Below are 15,414 nucleotides of genomic sequence, written 5' to 3'. Positions count from 1 at the left end.
AATATATACGTTACCATTTAAAATTCTTAAGTTCATATGTTTTTAACATATAAGGGATGGGGTAATATTTTTCAAAAATATATTTATTTTGTCCTAACTAGTAACTATACAATAATAAAAAAAATATTTAAAAAGTCTAATATCTTCTAAGTTATTGACTGGTCCATAATTAACCAATCACCCGGTATATAATAGATGTTCTTAAAATATAGAATACATTTCAAAGTCCTACATCTAAAAAATGAATAATAAAAAAAAATAAATTATTATATTATTAATTATTAATTTATTTTGAAATATTATTATATTTGAAGTAACAATAAGATAATATTCTGATGTTTTTTGGTATAATATTATATTAAAAATGTGTGAAATACTTTGTTATAAAATATTTTATTACGAAACACTTTTAAACAATATACAATATTATTATAATGAAGTACAATTTTTAAATCTATCCTAAACTTAAACGCCCTCGCCTCTGCCACCCCAACCAACGACCAAACGGTTTTAGTGTAATGGATTTTTATAATAACGGATGATTGGTCGTATTGAGTATGGTTCGGACAGAAATTTAATCATTTTTTTATCAACAAATATACAAATATTTGTATTAGTTTCATTTTTTACTTTCTTCAATAGTATTCAATAATATTTATAAATCGAGTTATCTATCAAAAAGCTATACACCGACTGCCCCAACGAAAAGGGTCGTATCTCGTTTTTTACAAATGTTCAGGATGAACCAAACAAACATTCAAATTTAAATTCTTATTCTGTTTTTAACATATCAGTTTGAAAATTTGGATACGATATAACATAATATCTATGTTTCACATCAATCGCGTGTCCCGTGGCACACACAGTCTTTTTGCTTTAACGTTTTTTTTACCCAACCCGTGGTGCAGACAAATGGCGGAGTGAATTAAGGGGGCTGTGTATCAACGCACGGTCGCCGGTTCAAAACTCGGCCACTCGGCACTAGCGGTTTGTTCCTCCGGGCGGGCAGCTGTCTAGGGGGAAAAATGACCACCTGCACCTCTCTCTGGACTCAACTTGTTGGGTAGCGATAGGTCGGCAGCCAGCTATAAACCCAAAAATGTCAAATCTTAACCGTCTAAGCTAGGGTGACCATAAAAATAAAATAAAAATACGGGACATTTCAAAAAACAAAATAATCTGATGAATAGATTTTTAAATATATAGTAGATACAGAAAAACAATTTTATTTTGATATTAATGGTGAACTAGTTAAGAATTAAGATCATACATGTATTATATAAGTTACCTAACTAAATATAATAATATAAAAAAAACAAATTTAAATTTAATGTGTACTGTATCATGTTTTTTATATATAAATAAATTATGGTTAGTAAATATTCTTACGTAAACAAAAACACAAAAATATTTATTTTGATGACGATGGTTGGTCTTCTTCTGCTATTTTTGTATACTTTTGTGCTGAACTAATTGCATCAAGTAATTTATCTTTTTTAATAAAATATTATAAAAATCATTGCAAGAATAGTTTGAAAAATGTGTTTTCACTATGATAATTGATTTTATAGTTTCAACTAAAAAACGATTTTTTTCGTCCGTCCATAAGACATTAATGGTAGAAAAAATCCTTTCTACTGCAGCATTTGTACCCGGCATTGCTAAAGCATATTCTACAATTGCTGATATGTTAGTTGTGTCAATGTTATGAGCTTTAGTGTACTCAAATATTTCACACCACTTAACTTCCAATTTAGCTGAACTTTTTTGCCATTCATTTATTCGTGATTGAAAAACTTGTTCAATATGACTGAATTCGTCAAACAAATTATCGTCATCCAGTTTTAGGTTTGAATTATTTTGGTTTTTTTCTATAAGAAATTGTATACATTTTTGAACATTTTCCCAAGTAGGGCAATTTATTAATTGAACCCAACGAAATACTTTTAACTTGTCAAAATGGCAACCCCATTTTTTTATGTAAGATAAAAAAGTATTATAAAATAGATCAGTACTTTTTTTTAATGAGTTTTGATCATACATATTATTGTTTTTCAAATCATTTAAAATCGATAAAATATTTGATGTAAGAAAATTTTGATTTTTTATTTTTCCAACCAAAATCTCTAATTCCTCTGCAACTTCACATGCTGATATTTTATCTCCTTCTATTTTTGTCACAATATCACAGACAACTTTTAATTGGCTTTGCAAAAAATAAAACCATACTTTAGACATAGGATCATTAAAAAAAGATTTTAAAATGGTTGGACACTTTTCCTGTTTTTCGAAGTATAATTTTAAACCTTGGTAAATATCAATAATTCTTGTTATGGCCGGTAATAAAGATAGCCAACGAATTCTTAAACTTCCAAGTATGTTTTTATATTCGATATTTGCATATTCGCAAAACTCTTTCAAATGTTCAACTCGAACTGTATAGATATGAAAAAATTGAAAAATTTTGTTCACTATAATTTCTACATCAATAGGTAACACATCAGCACTTGATTGAATTGCATTATGCAAAATATGAGCAGCGCAACCTATCCCATTAATATTCGTTTTTAAATTAATATTTAAGATTGAAAAAACATTTTTTTTTCCTTTTCGTAAAATACCTCCAAAGTTAGTATTGCAATTGTCACCAGAAAATGCAATAATTTTATCCAATAACTTGTATTTTTTCAAACTTTCAATTATGTAATTTTATAAAATATCTGCTGTTTCTCTTTTTAAATTTGTCACTTCAAAAACTTTAGTTTGTACTCCCAGATTTGGATTAAAATAACGTATTAAAATGGGTACGATTTTCAGATTTTTATGGTTAGAAGTTTCTATCATGATAGTAGCAAAATTCATATTTTCTAATTCCTTACAAATCTCTTGCATGGCGAAAGGAGCTAGCACATTTAAAACAATCGATTCAGCCTTAGTTCGAACACAAGTGAATTTTTTATTATAAATTTGTTTTAAAAGAGATGATGTGCAATCCATCGATCGAAATGAGTGATTGTGTACAACTGTATGAAATGCGAATATCCCTTCTTGTGCCGCGGTACGTCTACTTTCGTCAGTGGATCCATTCGGATTATTCTTAAAAAAAAAGAAGTTACCTTTTCATTTTTTGATGCAGCTGATAACGCCAATAAATGTTTTTTCACTTTTGTGGTATGTTGTTTTATATCTGAAAGTCCACCATGTTCTATAGAAAATACCGATTTACATATTGTACAAAATACTTTTCCAACTTCATCAGCATCTTTTAAAAAAGGAAATTCGGATTTTAAATTTGGAGCAAAAACACACCTCCTTTTCGGCATTGTGAGAAAAAAATAAACAAACTGTATATTTTAAATGACACCACTACGACTGAACACTATTACTACGATGGACAAAATGTAGACTGAAAAAGTACAAATATTATAACAAATAACATTTACAATGATACATAGATCTAATAATATTGTAGATAACGAACTGGCCGCGACCAGTGAGATTATTCTAATAATAATCCAATGATATCAAAATATACGAAAATATAACACTATTATGGCATTATGTCATTATATACGTTTTATATCACCTGACAACAATGTGACGCAACAATTATAATCAAAATAAGAATCTAAAAATACCTACCACTGAAAAATAATAGATTTTAATATTCTATATTGAATAATGTTGTACAAAAATATCGTAAACAAAACGATTTTATAGTAAAATAAATTTCAGAAATTATAAATTAACGGTATGGAAAAAACGGCATTAATACGGGACGGACTTGGAAAAACGGGACAACGGGACACAAAGTTGAAATACGGGACAATCCCGTATAATACGGGACGTATGGTCACCCTAGTCTAAGCCCCGATCGGGGGAATAACGGACGTTAAACGTAAAAGGGGACTTTTTTTTACCGAACCCAATTTTAAATAATATATTCACTTTATACTTATTGAATGATAAATACCTATTAATTTATTTTTTCTTTTGTTATGTTGAATATTTGATAAAAAATTACTTTTATAAAAATAACTATTTGCCACACTTGTTCAAATAATTCATATTTTTTTTTTTTTTTGTATTGAAAGCTTATAATTTTCTTCAAAATATGTAATAACTAAATTAATAATAATGTGTTATTAGGAAAGTAGTTATGTATGCTATATAAATTGTAAAAAAAAAATGTATAAACGTTTATAGGTCAATTGTAAAAAAAAATATAACAAATAGGTTTTCGAACCCCTTGAGAGGAAATAAAAATATTATGTTTGGAAATAACAACGACAAACACAGTTTATGGTAACAAAGGTCGGTTAGGTAGCCTACAAAACGACAAAGGTTATGCCGGCAGCTGTACACCCTCGCCCCGCATCACCTCGACGAGAGTGTACTGCCGGCATTAGAATGACGTTTCAATGGTTGCAATCTAAAGTCATTTGAAAGGAAAGGAAAGCAATGTACAAATGTTATTTTTGTAAAAAGCAATTGAAATATTTTACTCGAATGCTAGACGTTTCTATGTCATTTTTGTAAGCCCTTTTGAAATTTTGTTTTTTATGTCATATTTGTATTTTATTTCGGATTATGATTTTCAACAATTATTTGTCTGAGTCCGGTACTAACGTAAAAAAAAAAAAGGCAGCACAGTAGGCTGTAGGCATATATACTGGAGACAGAGCATAATATTGGTCACGGGTTTTTTGAATTATTATCTATTATAAGTGAACGTAATAAAATCACCATAAAAAAAAAACCTTCAATACAAATGTGTAGATAGCAAAACATAGTTAAATCGATAAAACTATTGCGGGTTAGGAGAAGACATAAAAAAAAAATTGAAGCTACAATACATAATTATTAAACATTTTTTCACTACTTCGGAAACAGGAACTTTATTTTACATAAATTAATGCACATATAAGTAAATAACCTCGAAGTAATGGTAGGTCAAAATTTTATGAGTGAAACTTATCTAAGGAATCTCGATTCAACCTGGGGAGTAGATTTTTACGAGTATTATGTGTTTTTTAATTCAACTCACGTGAGTGCACTTGATTGACTGGCTGCTATAATTTTATTGTAACAATAGAGTTTTATTAATCTATAACAACGACAAAAGCTGAGTGCGCACAGGGTAATTTTATTTTGTCAACGTAAACATCAAACTGAACGTTATATATAAAAAAAAAAAAAGTATTAGACGGGAAAACGGGGAACTTGAAAGGATGAAATAAAGGGAAAGTAACTTTTGAAGTAATCTTGAAGCGCACGTTAAAATATTTATTTAAAATTATAAAAAGATTTAAATAATTACGAAACATTTATTTGTTAAAACATTTTTAATATTAACACTTCTATTATTTCAAAATTGTCTTATAAGTTATAACATTAAAAAAAACCTCGTTAGTTTTTTCCTGAAGGAAAACATTGGATCATGAATATGACTTTATCGTAGCCATGCCTATCTATATAGGAGGGAATTTTAATATAAAAAATTAACAAACGGTACACAGTTTTGAAATAATAAATGTTGAAAATAATTCAAGTTTTAATATCAAAAATGTTTCGTAATTATTTAAACTGTTTTATAATATTAAGTAAACATTTTAACGTGCACTTCAAGTATTACTTTAAAAGTGTTTACTTTCTCTCTATTTCATCCTATCAAGTTCCCTAATTTCCCGTTTTATACGTTTTGCCAATGATATTGATTCTTAATATAAGTTTAGCTGTCTAGTACCTATTTACTTTAAATATATATTTATGTACATGGTAATTTCCCTCCTCTCTCCTCGTCTAAAACTATTTTAATTATTTAAAAATATGATACTAAATATGTATCCAATAGTTAAGCTCTAATTTGGTTTAGATAATTTAAGTAAACTGTTATTGATGAACATTTTTATAAAAACCCTTATTTTAGCGATAAATATTATTCAGAGTCCAGATTTACGGGCTTAAGGGGAACGGAAAGCGCTATTTATTAAGAAGCAAAGGAAAAGCAATATTTGACGAAAATTGATTTTTTTTTTTATGTGTATCTTATTATTTTTTCTATGGGGGCTAAAAGGCCGTTTTTGATTTAGCCATTAAAAAAGTAGTTAGATGTATTAGAAAAATCTATGAAAAGTTAAAATAAAAATGTTTATAAATATTTTTTGAACACAAAAATAAAATATCGGTTATTTAGCTTTCATAGAGAAGCTGTTTAACTATTAAACAAAATAAAAGTTATTGAAATCGGTTCGGTAGACACTTCAGAAAGTGACTCCACGTTTTAGTTATTATTTGTAAAAAAATTGACGCTTTTTGTCTCCCTTAACAAATCCGAAATCCAAAAACAATTTATCTTTTCGGTTTATATTTTATAATAATATTGTAAAAATATTTTAAAACAATATTTAGGTAGAAAATCAAGTAACCATACTTAAAAATTCCCTTATACGTTTTAATCAAGTGTAGTAGAGTGAGTGAATTTTTAAGCAATTGCTTTGCGCCCTATATTACATGTTTTCAGTATTTTTTAAATGTATTTTAAATATATTTTGGCGCGTATTTAGATGATTTTCAAATATTATTTATATTACAATATATCCTACCTACATTTAAAAAAAAATTAATTTTAAATAAATAATAATAATAATTCGGCCGAGCGTTTGTTGGGGAATTCTCATGCTTTACTGTGCGTTATCTTCAGTAAAGCATTTAAATTCTATAACTAAACGTTTAACGTTATAATGAAGTCGTTGGATCACGACGGACAGAGACAGACTTTTATCATTTTTTTTTTGGGGGGGGGGGGGTAAGGTTAGGTTAGGTTAGGGTCAAAAGCATTATTTCTATTAAAAAAGTGTTGACTGTATTTTTATTAATGATGACTATATTGATTTAATTTATATTAATATATAAAATTATATATTTACCCTCCTCTGTAAATTCGCCATTGATGACAGAAATCGCAATTTTGTACCGACCGTATAACAAATCAAATCCTTTTTTTTTAGTGCTTCTTAAATAAGAAAAAAATTGACTTATGATTTTTAAGAAAATCAATAGTTTGACCCATACTAGATCTACTTTTAGTCTAATTTTTAGACATTAAATCCTAAATCGGTTAGGTCTGGTTAGGTTTATCCAGTTTGCCCGAAAAGAAAAATAAGGAAAAAAGTTCTATAGTTTCAAGGGAATAGGCTTTGCGATATTTTTCGGTTTTTTAACGTTTATCAATAGTACTTTATCGGAAGAATCTTCAATACAAATATGAAACTCATTCGACTAATTAACAAAAAGTTATAGCAAACCATTATTTAAAAAATAATGTTAAAAAATATGTAAAATTCTAGGATGTTTTTCTCGATTTTAAAGAAGTGGTGAACGTTTTAAATGTTTGGCCCAATAAATACCTTTCAGGTATGATTCTTGATTTCTTAGAGGTGCTTCATGAATAAATTGGTTCAACTTTCTAGATGATACGTGGGTCCAGACATAAGAAAAAAAAAATTATAAAAACACATTATTGTAAAAATAATACTTTCTCAGCTACTCATCGAAGCTAAAAATATATTTTTTATAACTAACTTTTCTTGTTGAGTATAATACAATGGCTATTTAGATAGCTAAGATATCGAGTGGAATGGCCGTCAACAGCTCTTGCAAACCTCCGGTGCCACCTAGGCACACTTCATCAGCCTCACAAACCATCCTCCCACCTTATACGGCTGCTAGTGCCAAACCGGTGAAATCGGTAAAAATACTTTTCTCTAGACGAAAGTCCATAAAAAACAGAAGGTAATATTTAGTTCTGTTATGTTAGCGGTTTTTTTTTCCTAGAGGAAGATATTTTCCTAGTCTTATGTAAGGACTTTGACTCTGTATTAGCGTACACTTGTGCATTTTCAAAAAAAAACATTTAAATTATGAAATTCAATTGATATGAATGGGTTGTTTTTTAAGTATTATACTGTGTGTTGAACCATATTGATGGTAAGATTAGGTTAGGTAAGTTCTTTGGTTTAGTTAGGTTTTGAATTAGTTGTTTTAATGCGGCGTTTTTTTACATATTCCCTAGATAATTGTTTGCGGTGACTTTTGAGTTGTTTAATGTGTTAGTTTTGTAATTTCATGTCAATGAGATGTTAGTGGAAAAAAATAATCGATCTTATAATATGTGTTATTTTATTATCATAATGTTTAAGAATACTGTTATCTTCATAAGAATGAGTGCTAGTTTTCCGAATCACTTCTACTTCCATCTATTTAATACCGTATATTTGGTTTACTGTTTGATTGTATTGTATTGGTTACTGATAATTATATCGATATTTCAATGTTTGACTGTAAATAGAACGTCATGGGTCTGTTTGTCGTTAAATTATTTCAATGTAGGTACCACCTGAGATATTTTATATAGGTAACGGATTAGAGAGTAGTCTGTTAAAAAAAATTCGATGTAAAACATCTTGATGATATTTTATGTGTTAAACAATTGATGCAGAGATAAGGACTAGATTTATTTTGATAATTCCAGGTTTTGGATTATTGGGCTGTTTTATGCTTTGTGAATAATAGAAGAATATTTAGTGTATATTGCACTTTTAAATTATACTATAAAGTTAATACATTTAATTAAATTTATTAATAGTTTAGAACTACTAAGCTGTAGCATATAACTATTTCACGATTTTAAAAATAAATTTTATTAAGTGTTTATTGAAAAATTAATATATATATATATTTGAAATTAAATACAATAAATTAAATATTTTAATACAGCTATAGTCTAATGCCACTATTCAAATCACGATTACTATCAATAAAGTCTAAAATAACGTTGTACAAAGTCATAATTAAACCAATTGCTCTATATGCGTGTGGTACATGGGCCACGACAAAATCGGGCGAAGGAAAGTTAGGAGTGTTTGAAAGAAAGATATTAAGAAAAATCTTTGGTCCAAAGAGAAATAATGATGGAGAGTATGAAATGAGAAACAGTGAAGAATTGGGTAATCTCTATAAGGAACCTACCATTATTGGGTCCCTGAAGAGCACGAGGATAAGTTGGGCGGGGCACGTATGGAGATCAGAGTGAATGATTGGATCAATAACAAAATGGAAACCCGACACTAAGAGACCTAAAGGCCGCCCCAGACAAAGATGGATGGATAGAGTACAAGAAGACTTGAAACTTCTGAACGTAAGGAACGCACAAGAATCTGCAAACGATAGAGAGGGTTGGAGACAATATGTTGTTGCGGCGATGGGCCTTAAAGGCCTGTAAAAGCCCAGAAGAAGAAGAAGAAGAATACAGCTAATGGTCAACGTTACCGTAGCTTAAAATAATATATATATGTATACACGAGGGGGTACCCAAAAGAAACCGAACTATTTTTGTACAAAGTGATTTATTTAATTTTTTTACAAAAAACCGCTAATTTCCTTCAAAGTACTCTCCATTTGAGAAAATACACTTGTCTAATCTTTTATTCCGCTGTTCGAAATATTTTTTTAATTCATTTTTTGTAATGCCTGACAGCGCCTCCGTCGTTTTTGTCTTTAGTTCAGCTGCGTCCAAAATTTTCATTCCTTTTATGTCACATTTTATTCGGGGGAATAAAAAGAAGTCACAGAGGCTAGATCAGGTGAATAGGGGGGATGGGGCACAATGGTCATACCAATTTTGGTCGAAAATCGGTGCACAGAGAGGGCTGTGCTAGCGAGAGCGTTGTCGGGGTGGAAAAACCAGTCCTCCGACTACCACAAATTAGGGCTTTTCTTTTAGTCGAGTTATGTTTGAGATTTTAAAATATTTTTGAATAGCGTAAATTAGAATACACAAGGAATGTAAAACAAAAATGTTTTGAGAGTCTAAGAAATAATATATATATTTAGTGTTATTGCACAACATTATTACATATTATATTTTAATTTTAATTTATGTACACAATAAATGATGAACACAAAATTGTAGCTTTTTTTAAATAATTATACAGTGATCATTGTACAATGTTATTACATATATTTGTTATTAAAGATATTTTTAAATCTTTAATGCTAAATGTTTTAAATAAAAATTATTTTCAGTATCTTATGTTATTATCAATAGCCAAAAGATATGTATAATGATAAATATTTTTGTTGTGCTTAGTATTATACACTATTTTATCATTATGAACGTGTAATAATACTAAAATATATCTGATATACTTACTGTCACCATGTTATTTGTTTATTTCACTTTCTTGTACTTAATTGTTAATTAATTTACTTTTAAAACATGGATTAGATTTTAAATAATGTCTTATATGAATAATAGCGAGCTGAGAATAAAAATGTTCTACGTTCAATATTTACCAAAAAACTTTATTTTACTAAATTTTTATAATTTTTATTTGCCCGTCTTTTGATCCGTCAATGGTGTCTCTACCTACATTCATTATAAAGATATACAAAATGAAAATGTTCTATTATATATATTTATATAAACGAAGATATTAAATATATAAACCTTCACCAGTGTACAGCTTGTGGGAAAATATATAAAGACTAATTCAATAATTTTACAACTGAAAAAGACCCATAAACAGCAACTTAAAACTGTCTCTAAAATTTACATAAAAATCATAACAAGGGGTGATCTTCAATTCAGACCTATACAAACTCAAACACAGAAATTTTCAATATTAAAAGATATTTAACTGATAAAGGTATCTTTGCAAGCGGTCTCTAGCTATAAATTAGTCGACAAAAATAAATGGTGTGCTATTTTAAAGCTATGAACTCCCTCTGTCTTCTGTCACATAGATTGTTATCTATTCGAAACCGGATTCCTATTATTATATATTTATATTACTGTATATTATATACTGGTTATACGGGGTATATGATAAAGGAAGGAAGTCGATCAGACGCATTGTATTATTGTGAATCAGAGCAAATGTGTAAATTCCATCTGCTCTATTTCACAATAAGAGTGTTCCTTATTATTATTATTTTTTTTAAATTTAATTCAACCCCCCCCCCCCAAAAAAAAGGATTCAAGTTTTGAAAAAAAATTCCTTATAACCCCGATAACAATAGTAAACCGTTTTCAAATACTCAATACCACAAAAGACTAACAAAAAACCATTACAGATGATTTAGATGACGACTTGATAACAGTTTTACCATCCAATAAAAGGCCACACACACAATCACCCGGATCCTCTTCTATAACAAGAAAACTGTAATCACGAACCCCGTTGCGTCAAATGTAACGGATCACATACGACAGATGTTTGTCAAAAAACTAAAGACCATACACCCACGTGAATACTATGTGAAGGAGCTCATCCAGCGAATTACAGAGGTTGTCCCGTGTATAAAAATGAACAACAGCGAAAAACACTCAATCCTAAATTTCAAAAAAGCAATCACCTTTTTAATTACAATAATTCAAACAATGTACATGTCCCCATTGGTAACACCCAATTAGAAAACACTAACGAATACGAACCGAACACATCACCCTAAGTAAAGGCTTCTCGTCGAAGAGATTTTAAAGGAAAAAAATAAAAATGCCAAATATTAGAGGAATGTGTTTTCACAATTTAAAGCCTTTTTGGGAAACGTTGACTAAAAAAACCTCCATAATGTGGTAAACGGTTACTTTGTACAATCCATTGTTTAAAATGCTAAACGCGGACAATCTGTACGGTCCGATATTGGTTATATAGGTTTTTTTTATCGTTTAAAAATAAGTAATATTTCTTATTTAAATTAATCAATATCATAAAAAAAAAGTTGTTTATAGTTTAAACTTTAAATCAATTTCACTATGGCGAGAACTGTGACGGTGGCCACAACAACTTCTACCAAGTTGAGACCAAAATACTTGTAAAAAATGACTTTGACTCTACTATATTGTAATTTAATTTAAATAATACACAGTGGAAATATTCTGTGGTGACGTGTCAAGGGAAACTAACGACAAATCGATTATATATTTATTATCATATCTCTTAGGTTTTCGAAAACCGGTAGCATATAAAATTCATATTTATGTTCGCACTGTCCAATTGGCGATAACATTCTAACAACTAAGAAGTCAATAAAAAAGATTTTAAAATAATGATAGACTAACGGTTCTTATCTACAGATTACCTACTGCTACCTACTGCTATGGTGATAATACAAAATATTTGTCGGTAACAGAAATTACCACTCTATGGTCTTAAATCTAGTTGTCATTTTTTTCACAATATCTCATATGGTAAAATAAGAAATTAACATTTTTTTTTTCATATTGTCGTTATACAATGTGATCTCAATTTTTCGCATTTTTTTTTACCCCCCCCCCCCAACTTAGTTTTTTTGATAGCTACTTTTGAAATTTAAACGGTAATGTATATATATATATATATAATTAACTTTTTGTATTGATAATAATGTACTTAAAATTTTGACTGGTCGATAACCAGTATAGGATAATTATTTTTTAAGTTATAAGAGTTTTAAAGTTAGGATGGGAGGGAAAGTGTGGTTGAGAAATGCGTGCAGATAAAAATAATACTATACCCCACCTTTCCTGCTGCCCTAAAATGAAACTTCAATAACTTTAAAAATAGTTATCCGAAACTGGTTATCGACCGGTCAACATTTTTAGTACATCATTCTGTTCTTATTTCAAAATTGTGAAAAATTGAGATCACGTTGTATACCAACAATATGAAAAAATATATATATTTCTTATTAAACCCTATGAGATATTAAGTGGTTCATGATAAAAAAATCCCCATGTATATTTTATGCTATAAATGTTGTCTCCAAAGACGCCCTCATTCAGGATATGACGATGTAAACAATTATTTTAAGATAATGTCATTAAATAAAAGATTTCGATTGCTTAACTTAACATTTTTATATAAATTACTTATTAATCAAATTGTTTGTCCTGAGCTTGTTGAACGTTTAAATTACAAAATCAATTCTTTTAATTCTAGAAACAAATCCCTATTTTATCCCTTCATTTCTTCTCGTAAATACAACATGCACTCTCTTGCAAATAAACTTTTGTCGGCTGGTAAATCTGTGTGTGTAATATTGATTTATTTAATTCGTCACTCTTTAGGTTAACAGGTGCATTATAAAAAATGTAAATTAAGTATATTTTATCGAATTTTCTTTTTAACTGTATTTTAATTGAATATGTAATTATATACTTGGATTTATATATAAAACGCGTGTATTTGTTTTTTTTATTCAAATTTAAATTGATGTTAAATGTACTTAAACTGTCATTTTATATATACATGGTGATTCATTAAGGATGAGACACTAATTTTCTCGGAATATATTAACATTTTGAAAAATATTTTTTTCCATTATTTTTTGTTACACATTGTACTATTTACTATTTACTATGTACTATTTATTGTAATATTTTTCAATATTTTGAAAATTTTTATCACCAATCTTTGAAGGCCAAAAAGAGGGATTTTGGTTTTTTTTTAAATGGAAACATAGGTATGTTTGTAATTATTATTGAAATTATTCAAGTATTATTTGAAAGTGATTTTATCCGAGAGGACTAGTACAGTAGAGTATAGGCTTAATGTAATCAAAGCAATGAGCAAACGGAGAGGTCACAGGTCTACAGGAATTATTATAAATAAAAGTGATAAAATTGAATAAAATCACTTTCAAATAAACGCTTTGATGCTCATTTGCAAATACAGAACCTTCATTTAAAACTTTCTTACTTTGCTGGTTTATACTGTGTTTGGTTTGGACTGTACTGGCTTAAAAATACTAACTACCGATTTGCATTGAAGCGTTTTTTCGAAAGTGATTTTATCACATTCAGATTTAAAAATTCCTGTAAACCTGTGACCTCCCCGTCTCCACTATGCCCCGACCCAACTATGCTCCGTCCCCACTATGCCCCAACCCCACTGTACGGGTTTTTTTTTTTTGCAAAAACGTAGTGGACCAAATAACACATATACAATGTCTTGTTATATTTTGTTGGAATGGTCGACGATTCATGTTTCAATCGTTTGTACTCCATAGTTTAAATTATAATCGCTTATTCTCAATAAAATTAAAATTTATGTATTATATACTTCCATTATAGCAATCTCACACAAACTATTTATACTTCATAGATTATATTATTTCGAAGCTATATTATACTTCTATTTTACTAGATTGACAATGTACAAAATAAAATGCAACTAAAGAAACCTTTTCATAGATCCTAGAATAACGACAGTGGTTTTGTTGTATCGGAATCATTAAGTGTCTTCAGTGGCGAAGCGTCATAGGAGACAAAGAGACAATGTCTACCCACTTATAATACGGACAAAATTTTGGTTTTATTTTATGTGTATAAAAATGTTTTAACCAATTTTAATGTAAAAGTATATTTTTTTTGTAATAGTATTCTTAGAATAGAGTAGTTGTGGACGCGGATCAGCGGGCGGTCGCGCTGCCGGCCGCCGGGTCTATCCAAATTTAGTATAAAAATAAATGAGACAATTTCAAAATTGTCTCTTTTGCCGGGCGCGGTATGTAGGGGGAAATGGAAACCGGCGGGGGTTTATCGTTGCGCTATGAGACATGTCTCACCGACCGCCGTTCATATTATTATTGTTTTAATAGACGGTATCAGTTATCCGTTATCGATGAACGTTGTATTGATTGTCGTGTTGTACGTTTTCAAATATGCCTATGCCATTTAGTTTATTAGTTTTTGAACATTTATTTTTTACAGTATAGATAAAATAAAATATACAGGGGGTCCAAGGGGGCGCAGTCCCCCTGTCAAGTACGTAACACCATTTTTTTTCAATGTCTCCCCGATCTAAATACCCATGCCTCGCCACTGAGTGTCTTAATAAGTACACGGATAGGTTCTTTTCCCAAAAAATCGTGTGTTTACTATAATCAGTTACACGATTTAGTCGTCTGTGATATCATGTAATAAACACAATATTATGATAAAGACCAAAGGGCCCTAACCTAACCTAACACGGATAGACGTTACCAACTGATAGTTTTTAGTGTCTGTTCGTTTCTCACATCTGGTACACCGGGTTTTTAGTAAAAAAAAAAAATTTGATCAATTTTTTTTAAAGATTTTAGGTGTATAGATTAAAATATACGCAATCTGCGAAACGACAGTTTCCCGGAAATTAAAAAAAAACTGAAGTGACGAATTTTTTTTCCGTTTAATATGTTATGGATACATATTTACAACTACTGGCAAATTTTCAACCCAAAAGTTTTAAAATTACGGCTAAAAACCCCGAAAAACAAAAAAACTTGTACCCCCCCCTAGGAGGGTGGGAAATGAGTATAGTTTAAATTTGACACAACTGACGTGTGCGGGCATACCAAATAATTATTTCTTATACATTTCAATTCGATCCG

General features: G+C 29.4%; 1 pseudogene; it reads right to left on the bottom strand.

Annotated features, from left to right (window-relative positions):
* Positions 1-1,411: 1,411 nt before the first annotated feature.
* On the bottom strand, positions 1,412-3,323 carry LOC126842449 (uncharacterized; annotated as a pseudogene).
* Between the last annotated feature and the right edge of the window lie 12,091 nt (positions 3,324-15,414).

The sequence above is a fragment of the Adelges cooleyi genome, unplaced genomic scaffold, assembly GCF_023614345.1.
Source record: "Adelges cooleyi isolate 19-005CV unplaced genomic scaffold, UGA_ACOO_1.1 ACOO_flye_CR_arks_rails_tigmint_CR_PRNA_521, whole genome shotgun sequence".
Lineage (NCBI taxonomy): Eukaryota > Metazoa > Arthropoda > Insecta > Hemiptera > Adelgidae > Adelges > Adelges cooleyi.
This window is presented reverse-complemented; position numbering and strand designations above follow the sequence as displayed.